We start from the raw sequence: 23476 nt of genomic DNA, 5'->3' as shown, positions 1-23476 counted from the left end.
AGAATGATATTCGCTGTAGGTTTTTCATAGATGGCTTTTATGATATTGAGGTATGTACCCTCGATCCCTATACTCTGAAGAGTTTTGATAAAGAAAGGATGCTGTACTTTGTCAAATGCTTTTTCTGCATCTATTGAGAGGATCATATGATTCTTGTTCTTTCTTTTGTTAATGTATTGTATCACGTTAATTGATTTTTGGATGTTGAACCAACCTTGCAGCCCAGGGATAAATCCCACTTGGTCGTGGTGAATAATCCATTTAATGTACTGTTGGATCCTATTGGCTAGTATTTTGGTGAGAATTTTTGCATCCATGTTCATCAGGGATATTGGTCTGTATCCCTGACCAATCCCTGACAATAGTCTGGTCTGAAAATAGGCAGGGAATGATCCCAATCTTTTGGTACCAGTTGAGACCTGATTTATGGCCTAGGATGTGATTGATTCTGAAGAATGTTCCATGGGCACTAGAGAAGAATGTGTATTCCATTGCTTTGGGATGGATTGTTCTGAATATGTCTGTGAAGTCCATTTGGTCCAGTGTATCATTTAAAGTCTTCATTTCCTTGTTGATCTTTTGCTTAGATGATCTGTTCATTTCAGTGAGGGGGGTGTTAAAGTCCCCCACTATTATTGTATTGTTGTCGATGTGTTTCTTTGCTTTTGTTATTATTTGGCTTATATAATTGGCTGCTCCCATGTTAGGGGCATAGATATTTACAATTGTTAGATCTTCTTGTTGGATAGACCCTTTAAGTAGGATATAATGTCCTTCCTCATCTCTTATTACAGTCTTTGGTTTAAAATCTAATTTGTCTGATAGAAGGATTGCCACCCCAGCTTTCTTTTGGTGTCCATTAGCATGGTAAATGGTTTTCCACCCCCTCATTTCAATCTGGGGGTGTCTTTGGGTCTAAAATGAGTCTCTTGCAGACAGTGTATTGATGGGTCTTGTGTTTTAATCCAATCTGATAGCCTGTGTCTTTTGATTGGGGCATTTAGCCCATGTACATTCAGGGTAACTATTGAAAGATAGGGATTTAGTGCCATTGTATTGCCTGTAAGGTGACTGTTACTGTATATTGTCTGTGTTCCTTTCTGGTCTATGTTGCTTTTAGGCTCTCTCTTTGCTTAGAGGACCCCTTTCAAGATTTCTTGTAGGGCTGCTTTCGTGTTTGCAAATTCCTTTAGTTTTTGTTTGTCCTGGAAGCTTTTTATCTCTCCTTCTATTTTCAATGACAGCTTAGCTAGATATAGTATTCTTGGCTGCATATTTTTCTGATTTAGTGCTCTGAATATATCCTGCCAGTCCTTTCTGGCCTGCCAGGTCTCTGTGGATAGGTCTGTTGCCAATCTAATGTTTCTATCATTGTAGGTTACATATCTCTTCTCCCGAGCTGCTTTCAGGATTTTCTCTTTGTCTATGAGACTTGTAAGTTTTACTATTAGATGTCGGGGTGTTCACCTATTTTTATTGATTTTGAGAGGGGTTCTCTGTGCTTCCTGGATTTTGATGCCTGTTTCCTTCCCCAAATTAGGGAAGTTCTCTGCTATAATTTGCTCCAGTATACCTTCGGTCCCTCTCTCTCTTTCTTCTTCTTCTGGGATCCCAATTATTCTAATGTTGTTTCGTCTTATGGTATCGCTTATCTCTCGAATTCTGCCCTCGTGATCCAGTAGTTGTTGATCTCTCTTTTTCTCAGCTTCTTTATTTTCCATCATTTGGTCTTCTACATCACTGATTCTCTCTTCTGCCTTATTTATCCTAGCAGTTAGCACCCCCATATTTAATTGCACCTCATTAATAGCCTTTTTGATGTCTACTTGCTTAGATTTTAGTTCTTTTATTTCTCCAGAAAGCGTTTCTCTAATAACTTCCATGCTTTTTTCAAGCTCAGCTAGTATCTTTAAAGTGATGATTCTGAACTCTAGGTCCAACATCGTACTAATGTCCGTATTGAGTAGGTCCCTGGCAGTCTGTACTACCTCTTGTTTTTTTTGTTGCGGTGATTTTTTCCATCTTGTCATTTTGTCCAGAGGAGAATAGATTAATGAGAGAACAAAACGCTAACAGGGTAACAACGTCCCCAGAAAATATACTCTAAACAAATCAGAAAAGCCCTGAAGCAGGGGGAAAAGAAGGGAATGAGCGAAAAAAGAAAAAGAAAAAGATAAAAACAAACAAAAACAGAACAAAACAAAAGAAAAACAGAATATGATCAAATATGATCAGGCTGGTACATAGATCAGTGCCACACACTAGATTTTGGGTGTATTTTGGTCTGTTAGAAGAAAGTGCCTCCCAAAATTTTAAAGAAAGAAAAACTTATATATGTACAAAAATAAGGGTTGATATGATGAAGGGATGGAATATGACTGTAAAGATGAGAATTATAAAAAATTTTATAAAAGGAATTGTTAAGAAGTTGTTTGAAAAAACAAAGAAGAGGATTTTTAAAAAAAAGGAAAAAAAAGGGAGAGAATGTGATCAGGCAGGAGAGTAGAAAAAAACCATACACTAGAGATTTAGGGTATATTTTGATCTGTTAGAGGAAACTGTATCTCAAAATTTTAAAGAGAGAACAACATATATATCTGCCAAAAATACAGGTAACTACTATGAAGGGATAGAATATGACTCTAAAAATGAAAAATAAAAATGTTTTTTAAAAAAGGTATTGATAAGATGGTGGTTGAAAAAGGGAAAAAGAAAAATTCAAAAAAAAAAAAACAGTTAAAAAAAATTAACTTTGAAAGACTAAAGAATCATGGTAAAAAAGTCATGGATTCTATGTGCATTATTCCCCTAGCGCTGGAGTTCTGACGTTCTCGTTGATCAGTTAACTTGGTCTTGGCCGGCTGTTCTCGCTGATCTTCTGGGGAGGGGCCTGTTGCCATGGTTTTCAAATGTCTCTGCCGGAGGCGGAATTGCCCCGCCCTTGCCCCCTCCCGGCTAAGTAATCTGCTCGGGTTTGCTCTCCGGGGCTTTTGTTCCCTGCGAGCTTTCCGTACAGCTTTGGAGGCCGAGAGTGAAAATGGCGGCCTCCCAATCTCCGCCCCAGAGGAGCCGAGAATTCGGGGCCCCGCTCCTCAGTGAGCCCCCAGAGAAAAGCCATCAGTCACTCCCGTCTCCCCGGTCTTCGGCCGCACTCCGTGCTCAGCCGGCCTGTGACCGAGCGTTTCTTTCCCTGGCACCCGACCCCGTGTGGAGTCTCCAAACCCAGCAGATCCCTGCGGTGCGCTCCCGTGCCGCTCCTCCTGGGGAAGGAAGGTGAGTCTCCCTGGATCTGCCGCTTGTTGGGTCCCTGCTGGAGGAGCAGGGGCCTGACTGTGCCGCGGATCACGGTTTATGGCAACCCCGAGCTGAGAGCCTGTACCTCAGCTCCATCTCTGCAGCCGGCTTTCCTGCCCGATACCTGGGAGCTCTGCCACACTCAGACACCCCCAGTCTTTCTGTGACCCTGAGGGTCCTGAGACCACACTGTCCCACGAGGGTTCCACCCCCCGCTTAGCCACCAGGGTGACGTCCCTTAGTGGAGCCGACTTCTAAAAGTTCCGGTTTTGTGCTCCGCGGCTCTATCACTTGCCAGAAGCGGCCGACGGAGGCCCCTCCCCCACCGTCTATCCTCCCGAATATCGCCTCGGATTCACTTCTCCACACGTCCTACCTTCCAGAAAGTGGTCGCTTTTCTGTTCAGAGAGTTGTTGCTATTCTTTTCTCCGATCTCCTGTTGAGTTTGTAGGTGTTCAGAATGGTTTGATCCCTATCTAGCTAAATTCCTGAGACCAGACTAAATCCAGGTCTCCCACTCCTCTGCCATCTTGCTCCACCCCTCCCTCCCCACTTCTTATAAGGACCCCAGTCATTGGACTCAGGGCCCACCCTACACTAGCAGGAACTCAGCTAATTACCTCTGCAAGGACACAGGCTCCAAATAAGGTCACATACTCTGGTTCAAGGTAAACATGAATTTGGGAAGGGGACGGAACATGCTTCAATCCCCCAATCCCTCTAATAGTATTTCTCAACCCTAACTGCCTTGCAAGCACTTGGTGGCTCCCTTTAGAGCCATGCAGCCCAGGTTCCCTTCCCACTTCCTGAGATTCTGCTTTAGTCTTGCTGGGATGGAATCCAGGTATCAGTACTTTCGGAAGGTCCCCAGGTGAGTTTTACTGACTAGTAGCCCAGTGGTCCACATGGTGTATAATACTTTCCAGCCATCCCACATCCAAGGAGAACCAAGATCTCTGCCCAGCTCCCAATCACTGCTGACAGCCACCTGTCTAGCCCAAAGTGATCCTGCAAGATCTGCAATCACCATCCAAACTTTTGCTTTAAAAAAACCACAGGACATTGTATCCACATGTTCAGACTTAGGCCCACTCAGGTGTACTGCATTCTGGCACCATTTTTACTTTGGGCATCTCTTCTATGTTGTCCTACAACACTCCAGGCAGCGTATTTCCAGGAGCAAGTGGCACTTCTCAGTTAGCTGACATCTTCCCACACCATGCACCCAAGGTGCACAGTAACCCCAGAAAACGCAGCCCCTCTTACTCCTGATGCTCCCCCAGCAGGGCATCTGTTGTAGGTTAGGATATCCCTGGAGGGTGGGACAGGACCATCTGGATTCTTTCCTATCCGCAGTCCCAGCCCTCAGGCCCACCTTCCTCTCTCCCAATATGCACACATGTACCTAAGTTCCCTCCAGACTAGTCCTACGTGGTGGCACCACATTCCTGCCTCCCCTGGTGTTTACACATCACCCTTAGCCCAATGCTGTGGGCTTACACGAACGCACACAAAAATACATTTGCAGGCTATGGGTATGGTCTGACAGGTTTCATTTAGGATGAAATCAAAGACTGGCTTCCCAAAACTCAAACCCTGCTAGTTTTCCTTGCTAGCTTTGAAAAAAAGAAATTCTCCTTTGTTCCATGTGAGCTAAATTTTCCAATTGCAGAAGAAAGGCTATGTTTTTCTCTTGGTAATTAAACTCCCTAGATGAAATAAATCTACATTTATTTCAAACCTGAATGCTCATAGAACCAGGGGATTTTCCATTTTAGAGTTGCCCCCAGATTGTCTTCCTAAAACCGTGCCTTGTTCACCAAAGGACTGCTCTGACTCTGGAATGCCTCCTTGTTAGGGCTGTTTATTGTGACTTCTCTCAATGCCACTACGGTGCCTGAGCGGCAGGGAGGTGGGGCCCACTTGTCCAGTGATTAGCAGATGATGCCTAATTATTCCCGACACTCTTCTTAGAGTGATCAGCTAATCCTGACATGTTTAGTATCAGATAATAAAATGTATCATCATCATGTTATATACTATATGTAATATGATAATAATAATAAGCTATGTTTCGCATCACCTAGTAGGCGATAGAAAATTCCCATGAGGATATGATCCTTATAAAACAGATCATTTGACTGCACAGTCAAGTGCCCCTGGCTTATCTCTGTACTTCCACAGCAGTGAAATTCTCTCTCTCTCTCTCTGTCTCTCTGTCTCTCTCTCCACCCTGTTCCTATCCCACTTGATGTTTTCATCCCTGGTTGTTTTCCTTCAAATGCCCTGCTTGGGGTATTAATATCTTTGTGGTGAGAAGCACATCTGCCTATTCCTGGAAAACTATATATAAAGCAAAGGAAGCTAATCAAATGCCCAGAAAAGGACACAAAGAAACACTTGCCCAAGTGTTTTTCCCCAAGGCTATTGAAAGCTTTCCTGTGGCTTCCTCTGGTACCACCTGGAAGGATCTGGCAGGATGAGAAAACAGCTCTCTGCCCCCTAATGGAAACGGAGCATGCAAACACCTTCACTTCTTCTAGCTTTGCCTCCAGGCACTGGCTGAAGATCAGCTGAAAGCACAAACCCTCAGGCTCACCGATGCCCTGGGGCGTCATTGACATTGGCAGGAAATCTTGCACCTGAAGAATCCAAGTTCTAGGGGAAGCCTGGAGTGGGGATGGAAGGAGTCAGGTGACCTGGTCAGCCGGCCAAATCTTGCTGGCTAGCTGTATTTTGAGGAAAGTGCTCCCCTCCCTATGCCTCTGGTTACCCCATATTTAACAGTAAAGGATTTAGATTTAGTGACCTCTCACATCCTTTCAAGATCTAATGATCTGAAAGGCTGAGGTGATGCAAACTGCCAACAAAGATGAGCAATGTCTGGCCATGTGACTAAATTGGTGACACGTAGTTAGTAATAAAGGTCCCAATGACTTGCATACACGTCTAAAAGAGTTGCACAAATAGGAAGTTTGTGCCTATCCGTAAATGTTTCCCTGGGCACCCTCCCCCCAGGGGCTTACCCATACAAGCAACTGTCCAGTGCCCACTCCGTACTCCCTAACCGGGCTCCACTTGTCTTTATCTCTAGAGTCAGTTCCTGGTTGCTACTTGCCTTAGAAATAAGACCGCCCTATAAGAGCTAATCTATGACATAAACATGTAATGGACCCACAGCAGAGACGTGTTACCTTACATACAAGAGTACATGCCCACACCAGCTCCTTTGTCCAGGAATGCGGGAAGACACCATTCTCAGCCTCCCTTAAAGCTGGGTTTGAACCGCATGCCTGAGTCTTCTTCCTGAGCACGTGAGCAGGAGTAGTGCACACCCGGACCACTGCAGCGAAGAGCAGATGCCTTCTCCATGCCCAGTGGCATCCACGCAGCTGGAAGCAGAGAACTTCCGGCTGGCAGAGTTGCAGTTGGAATCATGGTGGGTCCCTGAGTCCCAGTGGGAGAAGGGTCTCAAAGAGAGACATCTGATCACCTCAGAATGCGGTATGAGCAAGAAACCAACGTGTTTGTATTAAGCCACTGACGTGTCAAAGTTTGCAACTCCAGCAAAGCCTACCCTTTCCCGGTACTTCACCAGGCCCATCCCAAAAGCAGACAAGGAGTTCCAAAGACTGTCAGCCATTGCCCTATGCAGCACTGTCCTAGAAGCGGTGGGGGGCCTTGGGCCTGGGAAAGACTGGCAAAGTCTTCCATGAGGTAGAAACTGATTAGCTTCTTCAGTCACATGTTTCATTATCTGAAACTATTAAGTTACCAGTTCAACCTGAGCCCCTTGTTCTGATTCACTGCTCACCGAAGAGCCTTCTAATTATGATTTGGCATCCAATGCAGCTTGGTTGGCAAGGAGCGGATATCACATCAGAAGAATTTTGAGTTAAAACATCCCTGTGGCAGAGTCTAATTAGACATAGTCAGTTACAGCTGCCGGCACACATAGAGCCCCTTGCAGGGGGAATGTCCCTGCCCTGAGGCCAGGCCCAAGGGCCAACCTAGGGAGCCAGGTTTTAACCTGGGGTTCCCAAACCACAGTCCAGTTTATGATTCATTCATTCACTTATTCATTCACTCAAACAAGTACTTATTAAGCACCTACTATATACCTGTTATAGGCACTGGGGATAGAGCAGTGATCAAGCAAAATCCTGGTTCTCATGAATATTATATTCTAGAGGGCAGAAGGCAGCTGCTAAATGTGAAAATAGATAAATAGATAACATATCAGATGCATGTAAATACTCTGCAGAAAAATAAAGTAGGGTAAGGAGGACAGTAGTGTGATATGGGGCAAAGGGGGGATTGCCATTTCTATGTCTCAAGGGAGAGGGTTCCTCAAGTGAGCTGATATTTGAGCAAGACACTGAAGGAATTTGGGAGATGGCTGTGTAGGCATTCCCCAGAACAAGGGAAAAGTGTGGATGTGAAAGGAACTATGGTTGCAAAAATCTTCAGGTGGAGCAAGCTTGTTTGGTCAAGAAACCACAGGAAGCTGGAGGGGCCAGGGGATGACAAAGGAATGGTAATAGGAGCGAAGATCAGTGGGGAACGGGGGACCAGAACACATAGGTTAGTGTAGGTATGGCAAGAACTCTGACTCTGAATAGAATGGGAAGTCATTTCAAGGTTTGGATCAGAGGAGTGGTGCTATCTGACTTAGGTTTTAAAAAGGAGAGATTTGGTTGCTCTGTTGAGATTAGATGGTAGGGGAATGTATAAAAGCAAGGAAAGCTCCATTGGGAAGTTATTACAGTAACTCAGGTAAGGGATAATGGTGGCTCCTGTGGTTTTTGGCATAGTTCATCAAATTTTCTTAGGGATCTGAACAGATTATACCAGGAGAATGAAGCAGAGAGCTCCAGGGATAGCCACTGAGAATGCATGAGGCAAAGAGCCTTTGGGCCCCAGTGCACAAACAGCCTCCCCTGCCCCCTAACCAGACTGCTGACCTGACTTCCTGGTACCAACAGCCTCACCTCCAGGGTGCTGAACCTTGTCTATGTAGATATACAAAATTGGCCTCAATCAGCTGTATCAGTCAGCTATTGCTACATAACAAACCATTCCAGAACTCAGTGGCAAACAATACTATCCATTCATTCTCAAGGTCAAAGATCTACAGTTCAGCGAGGGAAATTCTGCTCTGGGCTGCGGTCTACAGGTCAGCTGGGGAAGCTCTGCTCCATGTGGTCACTCTGCAGCCTAGCCTGAAGACACAGCCGCCACCTGATGACATTTTTTTTTTCATGCAGAAGCTGGAAGCTCCCAGAGGAGCAAGCAGAAACATGTGATTCCTTCTAAGGCCTAGGCTCAAAACTGTCACACTGTCACTCCCTTTCACATTCTAGTGCCCAAGATTGTCACTGGCCAACCCAGCACCATCAGGGCAGAAGAATACTCTTCTACTCCAGTGGCAAGAACTGCAGAGTCATACGGCAAAGTGTGTGGATAACGAGAGGGTGAAAAATCGGGACTAACAATGCAGTGTATCACATCAGCCCATCGGGAACTGAGTCAGTGGCCTTGGGTAGGGCTTCTCAGACACTGGCACTCATAAGAATGGCCTCCAGAGCTCATCAAATACAAACTCCTGGCCCCACCACCAGAGATTCCGATTCAGTGGATCTGGGGTGGAGCCTGAGAATTTACATTTCTAACAAGCTCCCAGGTGATGCTGCCACCATGGATCCCCAAGCCGCACGGCCAGTCACAGTGACCTACAGTGCACTCCCAGGGACTGAGTATCAGTAGGTAGAACATTTTAATTCTCCAGATAATATCTAATATCTCACAGTGCAATGCTAGGACATCTCCTTAGCTGTGGAGGGAGAAGCCTATTTAGACCCACCTGAAGACAGAGCTTAGGGGGACCCACACCTTGTTGCTCCCTGACCTTGGGTAACAGAGAGCACACAGCTTGTGCTAAAACCCTCAGCTTCTTTCTCTGTCAAATAAGGATTATAACTTCTAAAAAGCATTCTATCACCCTACCCCCAATACATGCATGCTGAGTTAGCCCTTCCCTCCACTGAGCTCATACATAATCTCTATTAAAATAGTTATGGCAAGATGTTCCGATTATCTCTTTCCAACTCTGCTTTCCCCAGAGCTGCTAAGCTCCGTGACAGCTACCTCTGTGTCTTCTCCATGGGTCTCCCTAATGCCTGCCACTATTTAGGGTCCCAACTCATGTTTGCTGAGTGGAAAAAAAGAGAGAGGAAGAGCAAGATGGGCCTCTCCTAGGGAGACATGACTCCTGTGAAACCATTCAAGAACACTGCAAAGGATCTGATCGCTCACCCCGTGCCGGAATCCTGTGCAACTGTGGCCTCCAGCTTTTCCTGAATTCATATAAAGCAGTGGTTTTCTTCACGGCTGCATATGAGAAGCACCAGGAGGTATTTTAAAAATCTCAATGCCCAGGCCACCGTCCAAACCACTTAAATCAGAAGACTTGGGGTGGGACCAGGCATTAGTAATTGTTTAAGTTTCTGGTGATTTCCACATGCATGCAGGACTGAGGACAGCTGAGTGTCAGAGGACAGCCAGCTCCCCAGCTCCGCAGCAGTGACACCTGCGGGGCAGACACAGGGGGGACCGATGAGTCATGGATGGAGTTTACCCGTCCCTGCCACAGGCACTGCAGCTATTTAGAATCAACAAACAATCTGGAGAAACAAGAAACAGATTCTCCCAACCTTGTTATGAAAACAAGGGATTAGCTGTTATTGCATAAAAGCCGGTGCCTCACTAATCCTTACAGAACCTGTTTTGTTTTGAGTTCCAAAGAAGTGATGGGTCCTTGGAAGGCCCTCTCAGCTAGTGAATGGCCTATCCAAAGGCTAGGAGAGGGCAACTGGCAGTGGGGCTCGTCTAGGGGCCCCTTGAGAACAGGAGCCGGGTGGGGCAGGCCCTGAGGTCACAGAGGGGGGCTGAGCACAGGGAGAGGAGCACTCGGAAATCACGTGCCAGGATAGTTGGAGAAAGCCCAGAAAAGAGGAGAAGGGAGACCCGGATGAGCAGGGGAAGGCAGGGTGGAGAAGGGCTGAGTGGTGAGGCTGGCCCCTCAGTCCTGCCGCACATCTCCCAGCCCCCAAGCCCCCTCTCCAGCAGCCATGGGGCAGAGAACACAGTGCCCTCTCCTTTCCCACGGTCCCACTGAATGTTCTATGCACCTCCTCCCCGGAGGGCCTCATCCCCAGGGACGGGAGATCCTGTTTTCCAAGCAGGAACACGTGGAACCCAACTGTGATCCAAAGTTCCATGTCACCAGTGATTCAGGTAGAACAGAACAAGGCTGGTGGCTCTGGGCCACTCATACCAAGACTATCTTGTTGCTTTCTTATCGCTCAGAGGGATAAGCACTGACTTGTAAAGCAATAAAAACCCTCTGCAGATGAGCATCAGCTAGGCAGCAAAGCAGCTTGGCTTTATCAGAGGCCCCCGTGGCTGAACACCAGAGAGGTTCTTCGCATCCAGTCATCAGGAGCAGGTGGCCCATGTACCAGTGGGAATTCAGCCCCAGAACCAGGGCCTTTAGAGACCCGAGGTCTGGCTCCTTGGTGTCTCAGCCGGACGGATGGCGGACTGGTGGACGAAGGCAGTCTTCTGGCCTGTGTCGTACCATCAAGAAAACACCACAGGACCATTCCCAGCCACTTCTTTTACAGCAGATACCCCAGGCCATCACATCAGCGGGAGACTAAGCAAAGCACCCACCTTCTCCCCCTGCATGTGAGAAAGGAATAAGGATGTTGCAGAGCTGGGGATTTCTGCTTTGGCCAGAGCAGAGGGGACATGCCAGTTGATCTTCTGATAATATTTTGCCCTCTCAGGAATCTGATGGCAAATCCAGTTCAAAGGGAGCCACCAACTGGGCGAAGACCACTCCCTCCTGCATTAGGATGGTGGTAGGATTCTTCTCGACAGCCTGCAGCCGTGTTGCACTGGTTCTCCTGCTCGGGACACCACCTTGCTGGTTCCCCCTTGTATGTCAAGCACTACAAGCCTCAGACAACCCCAAAACCTGCCTTCCGGATCAGCGGCTCTGGGGTCATGGTGTCCATTTAGCAACCAGGAGGGTCCAAATCAGACAAACACCAGGCTCAGCTGCATTTGCGCTCAACATGGGGCAGCTGCCGCCGCCAAAGGGTCACAGAAGTGAGGATAGAGGGGTCCAAAGAGATAAAACACACGGAGCACTTTCGACCCTACCAGGCACATGGCAAGGGCTCGATGACCAAGTCAATCCACATCTGCTCGTGGGATTCCTCAAGAGCCAGTCTACATTCTGGTCACCCATCCCTCACAGCCACGAGTCTCAGAACCCAATTCTATTTAAGAAGCAGCCTGAAAAGAAAGCTGATTCTTGGCAGAGTGTCCAGCTCTGATGTATGGAGGCTGGATCAGAACTTTTCTCCCCTCCCCCACCACACTGTGGGCTCCGGGAGAGCCTTAAGTTCCAAGGCAAGGGGCTAGCAGCCTCCACAGCCCTACGTCCCTCTGCTACCCCATCTTCCCCAGCCACGGACAATTCCACTCTGTATTTGGAGTGGCCATAGGGAGTGTGGCTAAGGGGGAGTCATGCTCTCGTGTGCCTGTTTGTCGATTTGATTGCTTTTGGAGAAAGTAAAAAGAATTTCATGGTGTGCCAAATCTCTTTACAGAGCTGAAAACATTCAAGAACCCTATCTGTAACCTCTGCCACACTCTTCCATATTTGCCCCCTTCCCACCTGTTCTCCCCCACCCCTCTGTATTGTCATCTATTTCTTCTTCCCTTCTTCCTTGTTGCCTCTTTCCTTTCTTCTTCCCTGTTATCCTCCTCCCCCTCATCCCTCCCTACACCCACACCCCGTGGGACCACTCTGGGCAGGGGGCAGAGGGTTGATGGTTAGCCGTGGGGGTTGGGTGGGGAAAAGGGAGACATTCCAGCTCCTTTTCACCATCTCAGACTGTGTTCACATACATCCGCACTAGATTGAGCAATTTCGTTTCATTGCATTGTGCATTTTAGGATGAAAGTCCCCCTAAACTGAACTTGAGAACTTACTTTTAAAATTGTAAAGTGAAATATGCCTTGAGTGACTGAAAATAACCAGCGAACCTGGTGACCATCTGCATTTCTGTTACAAGAAGTACACTAAAATCCATGAGAATGGCATGGGGGTGAAACAGGACTGTCCTCATAGCGGAGTAAACAAATCCGAAGGTAAATACTTACTATGACCCTACTACCAGCAGAATAGAGGAGGTCTTCAGAGTTTCTGCCTCAGGCTTGCCTAGGTTTAGATGTCCCTGAGGAACTTCTCAGCAGGGCAGCTCTGGATAGAAAGGGAGAATGGTGCCTCTTCTAGGGCCCCATCCCCCACTGCACCCCACCCCCGGGCAATCAAGGGCATCCACCTGCCTGACCCTCCACTGTTCCAGCCCCCATCTGTCAGCACTCCTCGCCCACCATGGCAGGAGTGCCCCCCTGTGTGGGCCCATGGACTCTGGTTCTGAGAGGGTGGGTGCCAGCTCATCCCCATGGGATGGGTCCAAGCCAGCAACCTCCCTCACCTCCTGACCCACCTCCAGGGGTATCTCCCCAGGGCTCCAGCCTCTCCTCTACCCCCCTGAAGCCTTTGGAGCCATTGCCCTCTCCTGTGTGCACGCGCATGTGCTCTCTCCCCAGTCTCAGCATTTTGTAAACCAACTCATCCCATGACTGTCATACCTCCTGGGACATCATTGTGCCTACCCTCGCAGGTGAAAAATGTTCCTGCCCCAGACAGATGGGCCTTTAAGAAGATGAGTGATTTTTAGACCTTGTCTGCAAAAGTCACCAAAACAATTCCATGCTCCAGGGTGCTGACCCAAAGACTTCCGATCACAGCGAGCCCCCATTAAACGTCAAACTTTTCCCAGAACACCTCCAAAATGAGATGAGCCCAAGACAGCACAGTAGATGCCAATGAATGCAGCTATTTTGAAATGGTAATGCAATGAGAGTGAGTCTTTGAGAAATAGATGCTGGTAGAAATTTCCATGCAGGAGCCCGGTTGCGTTTGGTCTTTAAATTTTTTAAGAGATTTAAAAATACTCAATCCCATTCTATCTGCCATGGAAATGGGGACAGACAGTGAGGGAATAGTGTCTGGGACTTTAAGGTGGTGGAGAGCTCTCCTGCCTACACAAGGATCCATTTACCTTCATCCGGCCTGCTGGTTTCTGCAGATTCCTGTTGGTACATGGTCTAGCGGCCGCCTGGCCTGGCCTGGCTGGGAGGGGGACAGGGGCATGCCTACCAGACCTGTCACAGTGTCACCGGCTGACAAAGGCGTCACTTTCATGAGTTGTTTTGAGGACAGTTTGACTTTCAATTCATTGATTTCTTTCCTTCCACAGCATTGTTAGAGATAGAGAAATACAAATCCAATTTACTATTTTAATGGACACACTAATAAAAATAACACTTGCGTAACACTGTGGAAGGCAGGGCGTTTAAACAAAAAATTGGGTTGCTTAATCATTCAAACAGCCAGCAACATCAGAATTGCCATTTCCCCAATATTTTGATCCCTCCCTGGTTGGTAGAGAGATTAAATAAGCTGCCAGAGATCAAACCACCCGCAGTGGTAGATGGGGCTGGGGCTGGAACTGGGGTTTCTGCCCCGTTGGTCCCTGCTCTTCGACCACAGCTATCTCCTCTCAGGAGCCGCTGGGAAGCTTTCATTCTTCTGCCTTCCAGCAATGCCACACTTGCAGAAAGAGCCGAGCCCGCCTAGTTCCAAAGGTGTCCAAAGCAGACGCCCCCAAAGTCTCCCGGGGACTGCAGCCGAGGTTTAACGTCATTACTTTACGGTGTCCGGAGCGACACTCCCCTTCAGTCATCTTCGGGATGGAGGAGAGTGGCCGCCTCCTTCCTCCAAGTCCTTCTCTTCTCAGAAACAGGGATCTAACATGTGTTTCAGCCCGAGGGCAACCGAAGCAGCAGACCCCCTTGACTGGTGTGGAATACGGGCTTTGTTACAGGGCTAGCCCTTCCACCACGTGGGAGCCCTGCCACCATCATGAGGCGCCCGTGCGTGCAAGGGGCTGGAAGTCAGCAGGCCAACCCCCAGGAGGGGAAGAAGGTCGGAAGTGGGGGAGACCAGCAACAGATGAGAATGGCATCTGTCTCTCACTGCCTCCTCCAGCCGTGATGACACGGGCGACCTGCAGAGTAAACTGGAGACAGACAAGGAGATGCAGGGGAAGCCAGAGCTGTTCAAATCCAACTGCTGCCCCACCCAGCAAGGTCAGCCAGCAGGTCAGGGACTTGGGGCTCCATCCACACTATGGTGCCTGCCCTGCTGTGACCTGCTGAGCATAAAAACGGCCACTACTTCACTCCTCCCAAGTCCCATACAAATTTCTCCTATGGTGAACTGTGTAGTTTTTCCCATCTACCCTTATAAGTGCTTTGACCTGACTTCAGACACTTGCTAGTCTCTCTGCAGTTCACATCGCATAGATAGAGCCCAAAAGGAAAACCTGATTCCAAGAAGGCTGACCCCAGACTTAGGTTAAGGTCCAATCTGTATGTCAAAGCCTATTTTGAAAAGACTTCTTTAATATTTTCTCCTATGTCCTATTTCACACAAACTTGCCTGAAACTTTTTAGAGACATGTAACCATGAGTAAAATACCCGTATTTCTTGCTCAGGCAGCAAATCTTACCCCAAAATACACTGATACTATTGACACACTGAGATTCACATCTTGTCACTCATCTACAAACTGTGGACAGGCTTTCAAAGCAAATCGCCTTCTACTATTCCAACCAGGGCACTTGGGTGGCTCAATCAGTTAAGTGTCTGTCTCTTGATTTTGGCTCAGGTCATGACCTCAGGGTTGTGAGATCGAGACCTGTGTTGGACTCCACACTGGGCATGGAGCCTACTTAGGATTTTTGCTCTTCCTCTGCCCCTTCCCCTTTCCCTCTCTCTCTTTAAAAAAAAAAAAAAATATATATATATACATATATATATTAAACCATAGTAACCACTGACCCTTCCATAGTTAATCCATGCAATTTGAATGGTGATCCATCCCACTCTGCACTAATGCAGGGCTATCTCAGGCTCAGATCAAAGGCAGCACACACCAGGGCCTCCCCTAAAAAGAAGACAGGACATCTCATGTGGTACTTAAAGGCTCTTTGATGAAACCTGGCAAGTCTTTCTTCTGTGCATACACACGACACACACACAATGATGAATAAAATCTGTCCAGATGGGTAAAAATTTTCTGATCTCTGTTATGAATAACAAAAGGACCCAGAAATCCATAGAATGCCTGAGAGTGTGGTGGTTTTTATTTCCATTAGTTGATTGAAATGTCCAAGCTGCCATGATGAATGGAGCTGGAGCTTCACTGTACTGAGGGAATATGTCCCATTACCCCAGGAAACCCTTGCAAAATCCCCTGTTTGGTTAACTGAGCTTTCTTTTAAGTTCAATATTCACCAGATTAATTTTACTGTCACCATTGAAAATTTCAATACAATATATTTGTCCATTTTCCTGCTTTACTCTATAACACAGGCCTAGCACATGCTCAACAATAAATAGTAATGAATGAAATAATTAATCACATTTTCCATTATTGATTTAAGATTTTGAAGGGCTTCAAATTTATATTCTGTATGCATAATTCTTTTCCAATACCATAAAAACAAAAGCTAGGTATCAGTTACTGGCTGGATCTCTAATAAACTTAGAATATGCTTTACAAGATTATTTTAAATAAACCCCTACTATGATTTGTCTTCTTACCACTTACTTTTTGGACAAAGGATTTCCTGCCTAGGGATATTCTGGTAAATTGAGGAAATCCATTGATTTATCAATTCAGTAAATTTTTCATACTTCCTTTGTTGTAGACTCTATGCTAACCTTGAAAAACAGTAAATATAGAATTCAGCCTCTATCCTGAAAAAATATGGTCTAGATTTCAAGATATACTACAAAGCTATAGTAATCAAAACAGTGTGATACTGGCACAAAAATGGGCACATAGATCAATGGAGCAGAACAGAGAGCCCAGAAATAAACCCACATTTATATGGTCAGTTAATCTCCAAGAAAGAAAGCAAGAATATACAATGGGAAAAAGTCAGTTTCTTCAATAAATGGTGTTGGGAAAACTGGACAGTGGCAAGCAAAAGAATGAAACTAGATCACTTTCTTACATCATACACAAAAATAAACTCAAAATGGATTAAAGACCTAAATACAAGACCTGAAACCATAAGATTCCTGGAAGAAAACATAGGCAGTAATCTCTTTGACGTCAGCCATAGTAAACATTTTCTAGATATGTGTCCCTTGGCAAGGGAAACAAAAGCAAAATTAAACTATTGGGACTACACCAAAATAAAAAGCTTTTACACAGTAAAGGAAACCATCAACAAAACAAAAAGACAACCCACCAAATGGGAGAAGATATTTGTAAATCATATATTTGATAATGGGTTAATATCTAAAATATATAAGGAACTTATACAACTCAACATCAAAAACAAACAAACAAACAATCCCTTTTAAAATGGGCAGAAAACATGAACAGACATTTTTCCAAAGAAGACATACAGATGGTCAACAGACACATGAAGAAATGCTCAACATCACTAACCATCAGGGAAATGCAAATCAAGACCACAAGGAGATATCACCTCATGGCTGTCAGAATGGCAAAATAAAAAATACAAGAGTCAACAAGTGTTGGCAAGGATGTAAAGAAAAAAACCCTCATGCACTTTTGGTGGGAATGCAAACAGGTGTAGCCGCTGTGGAAAACAGTATGGAGGTTCCTAAAAAACTTAAAAATAGAAATACCATATGATCCAGTAATTTCACTACTGGGTATTTAACCAAAGAAAATGAAAACACTAATTTGAGAAGATATATGCACTCCTGTGTTTATTGCAATATTATTTATAGTAGCCAAGATATGGAAGCAACCCAACTGTCCTCCTTAGATACATAGATAAAGAAGATATGGCATATATTCACTATGGAATATTACTCAACCATAAAAAATAAGGAACTCTTGCCATTTGCAACAACATGGATGGATCTAACGCTAAGTGAAATAAGTTAATCAGAGATAAACAAATACCATACAATGTCACTCATATGTGGAATTTAAGAAACAAAACAAAGGAAAAAAAAAGACAAATAAAAAACAGACTCTTAAATATAGAGAACAACTTGTGGTTGCCAGAGGGGAAGTGGGTGGGGGGATGGGTGAAACAGGTGAAGGGGATTAAGAGTACATTTATCTTGATGAGCAACATATTCTAACATATAGAATTGTTAAATCATTATACTGCACACCTGAAACTAATATAACACTTTATGTTAATTATATTTGAATTTTAAAAAATTTTAAGCAACAACAAAAAAGGAATGCTGACAAAAAAAAAATATATATATATATATATAATCTAATTGACGATGTAGAGAAGTGAAGTAAACCAGGAATTACAAGACAGTGGGATAAGTTGAAATGACAAATGCTTTAAGTAGGGGAGGGGCTACAGTGGGAGAAGGCCACCCCGGTGAGAAGGAATAGTCTATTTCTGCCACTGTTTAGAGTTGCTAGTATGAGATGATAAATTGACTTCTGGTCAATTTTATCATTCTTTTAAATTTCTCTGCAGACCATGCACCTCTTATTGCCTGCACTGCTTCCAGGCTAGCCCCCTTCCTTGATGGCCCCTGATTGTCAGGGGGCCAGGAGAGTTACCCCATAGAGCTGTAGAGGAGAAGAACATAGGCTAACATGAGTCCCAGCTCATCAGAGACCATGCCTCAGAAAGCTAACAAGGACTTCAGGGGCAATTGAGTTTCTGGATCAGATCCATTGTCATCTGGCCATAATTGGGACATTAATCTTCATATGAGGTCATTTGTGGCCAAGTTGGTAAGTCATGGTAATAATCAGGTAGCAGGACAGAAATCTCCAGTGGTTCGAAGGGGCCCAAAGGAAGAATGCTCTATTCCCTGGTCGGGCACCCATAAGCAAAGGCACCTGAGAAGAGCCGCATCTGTCCTACCAGGTAGAGAGGTGGGTTTGGGGGTCTCTGGGCAGAGGAAACCCGTTCGGCAAAGCATGAAGCTGCCTGGCACTAAGGGCCACCTGTTGGCGTTGAGCGACCTAGGAGCAGGTGTAGGAGGGTCTGGCAGATATGGAGGGAGAGGTAGACTAAGGGCTTTTACATTGCCCTGAGGAATTAGGACAAAAATTTGGAGTGTATCTTGTGCCTCTCTATTCTCCTATGTCCCTCTTCAGATTTTGCGCTAGGTGCTAACACATCGGAAAGCATTTTGGGTGAAGGTAGCCAAAAGGTACAAATGTCCATTTTAAAAATAAGTAAGCCTTGGAGATGTAAAGCTGTAGGATTCAGTATCTGATAGACATGACCCTGAGAAAAAGGGAGGGCTCTGGCCTGGCCCTGGTCTCTGGCACAAATGGTAAGGACACAATTCACAGCGGGGACATCCGGGAAGAAGGTCACGATTCAGAGGCAAGAAGGTGGGATGAACTGGGGCAGGTGGAGTATGAGATACCGAAAGACATTCTGCTGGAGTCATCCTGCAGAGAAGCTCCTGCAAATGTTATAGGTTGTACACATTCAAGCAGGGGGCGGGGCGGGGGGGGGGGCGGTCACTGAGCAAGAACGGATTGTGTAACAAGAGAAAAGGCTAAGGAACAGAATGCTGGGAAGTGCCGACATTGAGGAGTGATTGTGGAGACTATCACTCAGTAAAGAGGTCAGAGGGAAGAGGAGAGGCTGGGGCTCAGAAGCCAAAGGAGGAGAGGGTTTCCAGGAGCAAAAGACCCACAGCAGGGCCATCCCATCGATATAAAGTGCAAGACACAATGTTCCTGCAGCCCCACTGTAAAGAAAATCAAAGCAAGTGAAACCAACTTTAGTAACAGATTTTGTTTAACCCCCTCTAGCCAAAATAGTATGATTTCAAAATGTAATTAATATAAAAAGTACGGAGAGATTTTACGTTCTTTGTTTCAAGCCAGAATTCAGAAGCTTACAGCACATCTCAATTCAGATGCTAAATTTTCATCAGCAATGCTTGAACTGTATTTAGATCTCATAAAATTTACAGTGGAGAAAACTACGTTCACAGGCCCAAGTTGTTCCAATCATACTTAAATGGTTTTCAAGGGGCTCCTGGGTGGCTCAATCAGTTGGGCGTCTGACTCCTGGTTTTGGCTCAGGTCAGGGATTAAGGCCTGGGTCAGGCTCCCCACTCAACAGGGAGTCTGCTTGGGACTCTCCCTCTCCCTCTCCCTCTCCCTCTCCCCCAGCTCGCACATGCTCTCTCTCACTCTCTCTCTCTCAAGTAAATAAATCTTTTAAAAAGTTTCTCAGTAACTGAATCAAGTATCTGTTTTTAAATTTAAATTTTAAGTAATTAAATTTAAATGAACAGTTCAGTTGTTTAATGTACTGCCACATTTCCTGTATTCTTGAAATAACCCTCTGGCCAGTTGGCCACTCTTCTGGATACCACCATGGACAGGGCAGAGCCATGGAATCCAATGACAGAGCAGCCAATGGGGACAATGGGCCAGAGACCACTGCATAAGGCAGTGGGAAGAAGCAATGGTTTTGGTGGTTATTGGTGCCAATAGCCTGGGAGTAAAGGGTCAAAGGATGAAGGAAAACTGAGGAAAAGTCAAGAGTCAAAGTAAATTTCTTGGATAGGGTCTTCACTTTGTAAGGAAGGAGAGAGAAAGTATAGTAGCCACAGTGAATGCAGAACCACGGGACCTTGGATTTTTGTTTCATGAGACAGAAGAGTGTTAGGAATATTGGCAAGCCCGGGGAAAGAAGCAGTACTGAGAGAGAAGTTGTGGTATTGGCGGATAGTAGAGGTGATGTTTGAGACTTTATTTCTTTGAAATCCCTGGGTAAAGCAACATGCAATAACAATAGTCATACAGTCAAGTTTATTGAGCGCTTCCCATGTGTTGGTCATGCTCACTTCGTGTATTATCACATTTAATCAACATGTAATTATAGAACTGTAGATTTTGCTTTGAGAAGAGAAGCAGAGACTGGAACGATCATTGTTAGATCAGTTGGAACTGACACATAATCGTAATCAGAACATAATCCCCGAGGAATATGCCGGCATTTGGATCTCGGAACTACCAGGAAACGGGGCCCAGTTACATTGACCACTCATTCCCACAGTGGGCTCTGCTTGCTCCTATGTATAACTGTCACAAAGTTGCTTCTGACTTGGAAGCAGGGTGGGAGAGGCAGGAAGAAGGACAGACGGGTCCCGAGGAAGCTGGGTGGGAGAGGCAGGAAGAAGGACAGACGGGTCCCGAGGAAGCAGGGTGGGAGAGGCAGGAAGAAGGACAGACGGGTCCCGAGGAAGCAGGGTGGGAGGGGCAGGAAGAAGGACAGACGGGTCCCGAGGAAGCAGGGTGGGAGAGGCAGGAAGAAGGACAGACGGGTCCCGAGGAAGCAGGGTGGGAGAGGCAGGAAGAAGGACAGACGGGTCCCGAGGAAGCTGGGTGGGAGAGGCAGGAAGAAGGACAGACGGGTCCCAAGGAAGCTGGGTGGGAGAGGCAGGAAGAAGGACAGACAGGTCCCGAGTCTGCTGTTCCGCTGTGGTGCCCGCTCCCCCTGCCCCGCCCCGCCCCGCCCTGGGGTCACAAACCCTGGCAAAAATGTTGCCTGAAAGGAGCACATGAAGATCGCTGCTCTCAGTGGAGCCAAGGATCCACCTGTGAAATTCCCTTATCTGTTCACCGTGACCGAGTCGTGTGCAAAGTCCCGGGCAAGATCCCTCTGTCAATGACTGGAAATCATGAGGAAAAATGGTGCATCTGAACCAGCCCTGCAGAGAGGCAAACAGCTGCTCACACATGCAGAAAACATGTCTAGCCTACTTCAAAGACATCGTGCATGTCTCAACCACCAAAGGAAGGGATTCTGAAAAGAAAGCCATAAATAAGTCTTGTGGGGGGGAAGACTCGTTCAGCATTTTTGATTGCTCTGTTGAAAGGCAGAACATTTTTCCCCCTTTTTCCTCTTGCTGATCTTGAGCCAATAAACCTATTGACACAATTTTTTTAACTGAGTACCAGAAATGTATTTTTTTTTTAAGTTTGCCCATCTGGAATAGCAATCCCGGGACATGAGAAAGAAGTAAGTAACCTCACCTGCTTTTCAGAATTCCGCTGCTAGCCAGTTCCAAAAGTTCTGCATGAGAGAGACTCTTTGGGCCACAGTGGGCGGCACCAGAAGGAAAACCTCAAGTGAGAAGGTTAATCTCAGGGTTCGTCCCCTCCATAGGGTCGTGCCGGTTTGTTTGCATGAAGAGGATTGGCTCAGGGGATCGGCAATGTCTGGTCAGTACAAAGCCCATGTCAGGACTCTACAGGAACAGCTAATACTTCCATGGGCCAAGCAAAGTTCTAAATGCTTTATTATATATATATTTAAATTCCTTTTCATAACAGCCCCTATAGGCACAGGAAGGTTAAGTAACTTTCCCAAAGTCACACAGCTGTCGGTGCCAGCATTTGACCCGACTGCTTGGCTCTGAGTCTACAAAGTGCCTGCTAATCCCATGTGTCTCACTTCAACTCAACTCTTCTCTGGACTGTTCTTGCACTTTAAACCCCACGGGGCCCAGTGAGAAGGGACTGATCCAATTAAGGAAAAGTCCCTCAGCTATTCCAAAGCCAAAATTCCAACCTATGTACCTAATGGGTATATAGATGCCATTTTAAAGGTCAAGACTTTACTGAAGAAGGACTAGATATTCCCCAACTCACATGTAAATAAGGGGCTTTTTGCTACCATTTCCAAAGGTGGGCCTGTCTAGATGGACAATTGGTGGCGTTTGTTCATCATTAGGCTTATCTATCCCAGAGTGTAGGAAATAATGTGGGTTTCTTCATTAGTTGGGTTCTGGTTCTGGCTGCTTCCAGAAGGAGCCAGGGAAGCGGGAAATCACAAACATTAGTGAGCTCTGCAGAGAGGGCCAGGAGCAGTGGAAACAGGAGGTCTATGAGGACCTATTGTGTTTTTCATCCCTGTACTCAGGCTCCTGTTACCCTGAAGAAACGACTGACCTATTACCAGAGGGAATGTCAACAAGACAGGTCAAATACGGTAAACTCCACTTGCAGAAAATCAGAGTGCCCTGAAAAATGCCTCTCCCTGGAGCAGTAAGCTCTCTGAATTCAAGATGGCAAATCCCAGGAAATACACGTACCAGAGAGCCTGGGAAGTTCTAGAACTATCCCAAATGTCAGAAATAATGTCTCCAGCCTCCTGACTGAAGCCAATAGTGGCCATGGAACTGGGTCAGCTGAACCTCTCATACCTGGAAAGGAAAGAGATGGGCTCCTGGCCCAGGCTGAAGGGCACTGCCCCCCTTGTGTGGGCTGCCCTCACTGGCGGGCAAGCTGGCCCAGACTCCTGGCCAGCTGCTGGACCGAAAAGGGAAGAGTAAATGTGGCTGCTTCCGACAGCTCTGCGGGCTGGTCAGGCTCCTCAGAACCAGGTGTTGTCCACACGTTTTCCTGCTTAATCCTCAAATCCATGTGCTATTCCTATTTACAGAAAAGGAACCAAACACAGAAAGGGTGTAAGTGTGGTTTGCCGCTGGAAAGCTCCTCTCTGAACCCCATCGGGTGGAGTCCACAACCTTACTTCACGAAATAGTGGTATTTTTATCAACCCAATCAGTTTTTGATCGTGGGTCCTAGAACTCAGGAGCTGGGAGAGGTGTCAGAGACCTAGCCCAACCCCTTCCACTCAGTGGAGGAAAATGGGGTCCCAAGAGCTGAAGGCAGTGTTCCCTTACTCGCTTGCTGCTGTAGTAACGAATTAACACAAACCCGATGCCCTAAATCGACACCCACTTATTATTCCATTTCCCTAGGTCAGAAGCTGAGGCAAGGGGTGGCTTGGCTCGTTCTTTGCTGAGGGTCTCCTGGGCCCAAATCAAGGTGTCAGCAGGGCTGCAGACCTTTCTAGAGGCTCTGGGAAGACTCCTCTTTCAAGCTCACTGAGTTTGTTGGCAGAATTCAGGTCCTAGTGGTTTAGGGCCAGAGTCCCCATTTCCTCGAAGGTTGTCATCCAGGGC

General features: G+C 46.3%; 1 long non-coding RNA gene across 3 annotated transcripts in view; it reads right to left on the bottom strand.

Annotated features, from left to right (window-relative positions):
• The window catches only part of LOC129046167 (uncharacterized), a 140645-nt gene that overhangs the window by 53735 nt on the left and 63434 nt on the right, over window positions 1-23476 (bottom strand). For 2 of the 3 annotated variants that reach the window (XR_008506971.2, XR_010407327.1), the window contains exon 1: window positions 9610-9934. The exons of the other annotated variant lie outside the window; for it this stretch is intronic. This is a non-coding gene — a long non-coding RNA (uncharacterized LOC129046167). Of the gene's footprint in view, window positions 1-9609; window positions 9935-23476 lie in introns of those variants that run through there. 3 annotated transcript variants of the gene reach the window in all.

Source organism: Mirounga angustirostris, unplaced genomic scaffold, assembly GCF_029215605.1.
Source record: "Mirounga angustirostris isolate CCGP_5_RB_7025 unplaced genomic scaffold, mMirAng1.0.hap1 SCAF_14, whole genome shotgun sequence".
Classification (NCBI taxonomy): Eukaryota; Metazoa; Chordata; class Mammalia; order Carnivora; family Phocidae; genus Mirounga; species Mirounga angustirostris.
This window is presented reverse-complemented; position numbering and strand designations above follow the sequence as displayed.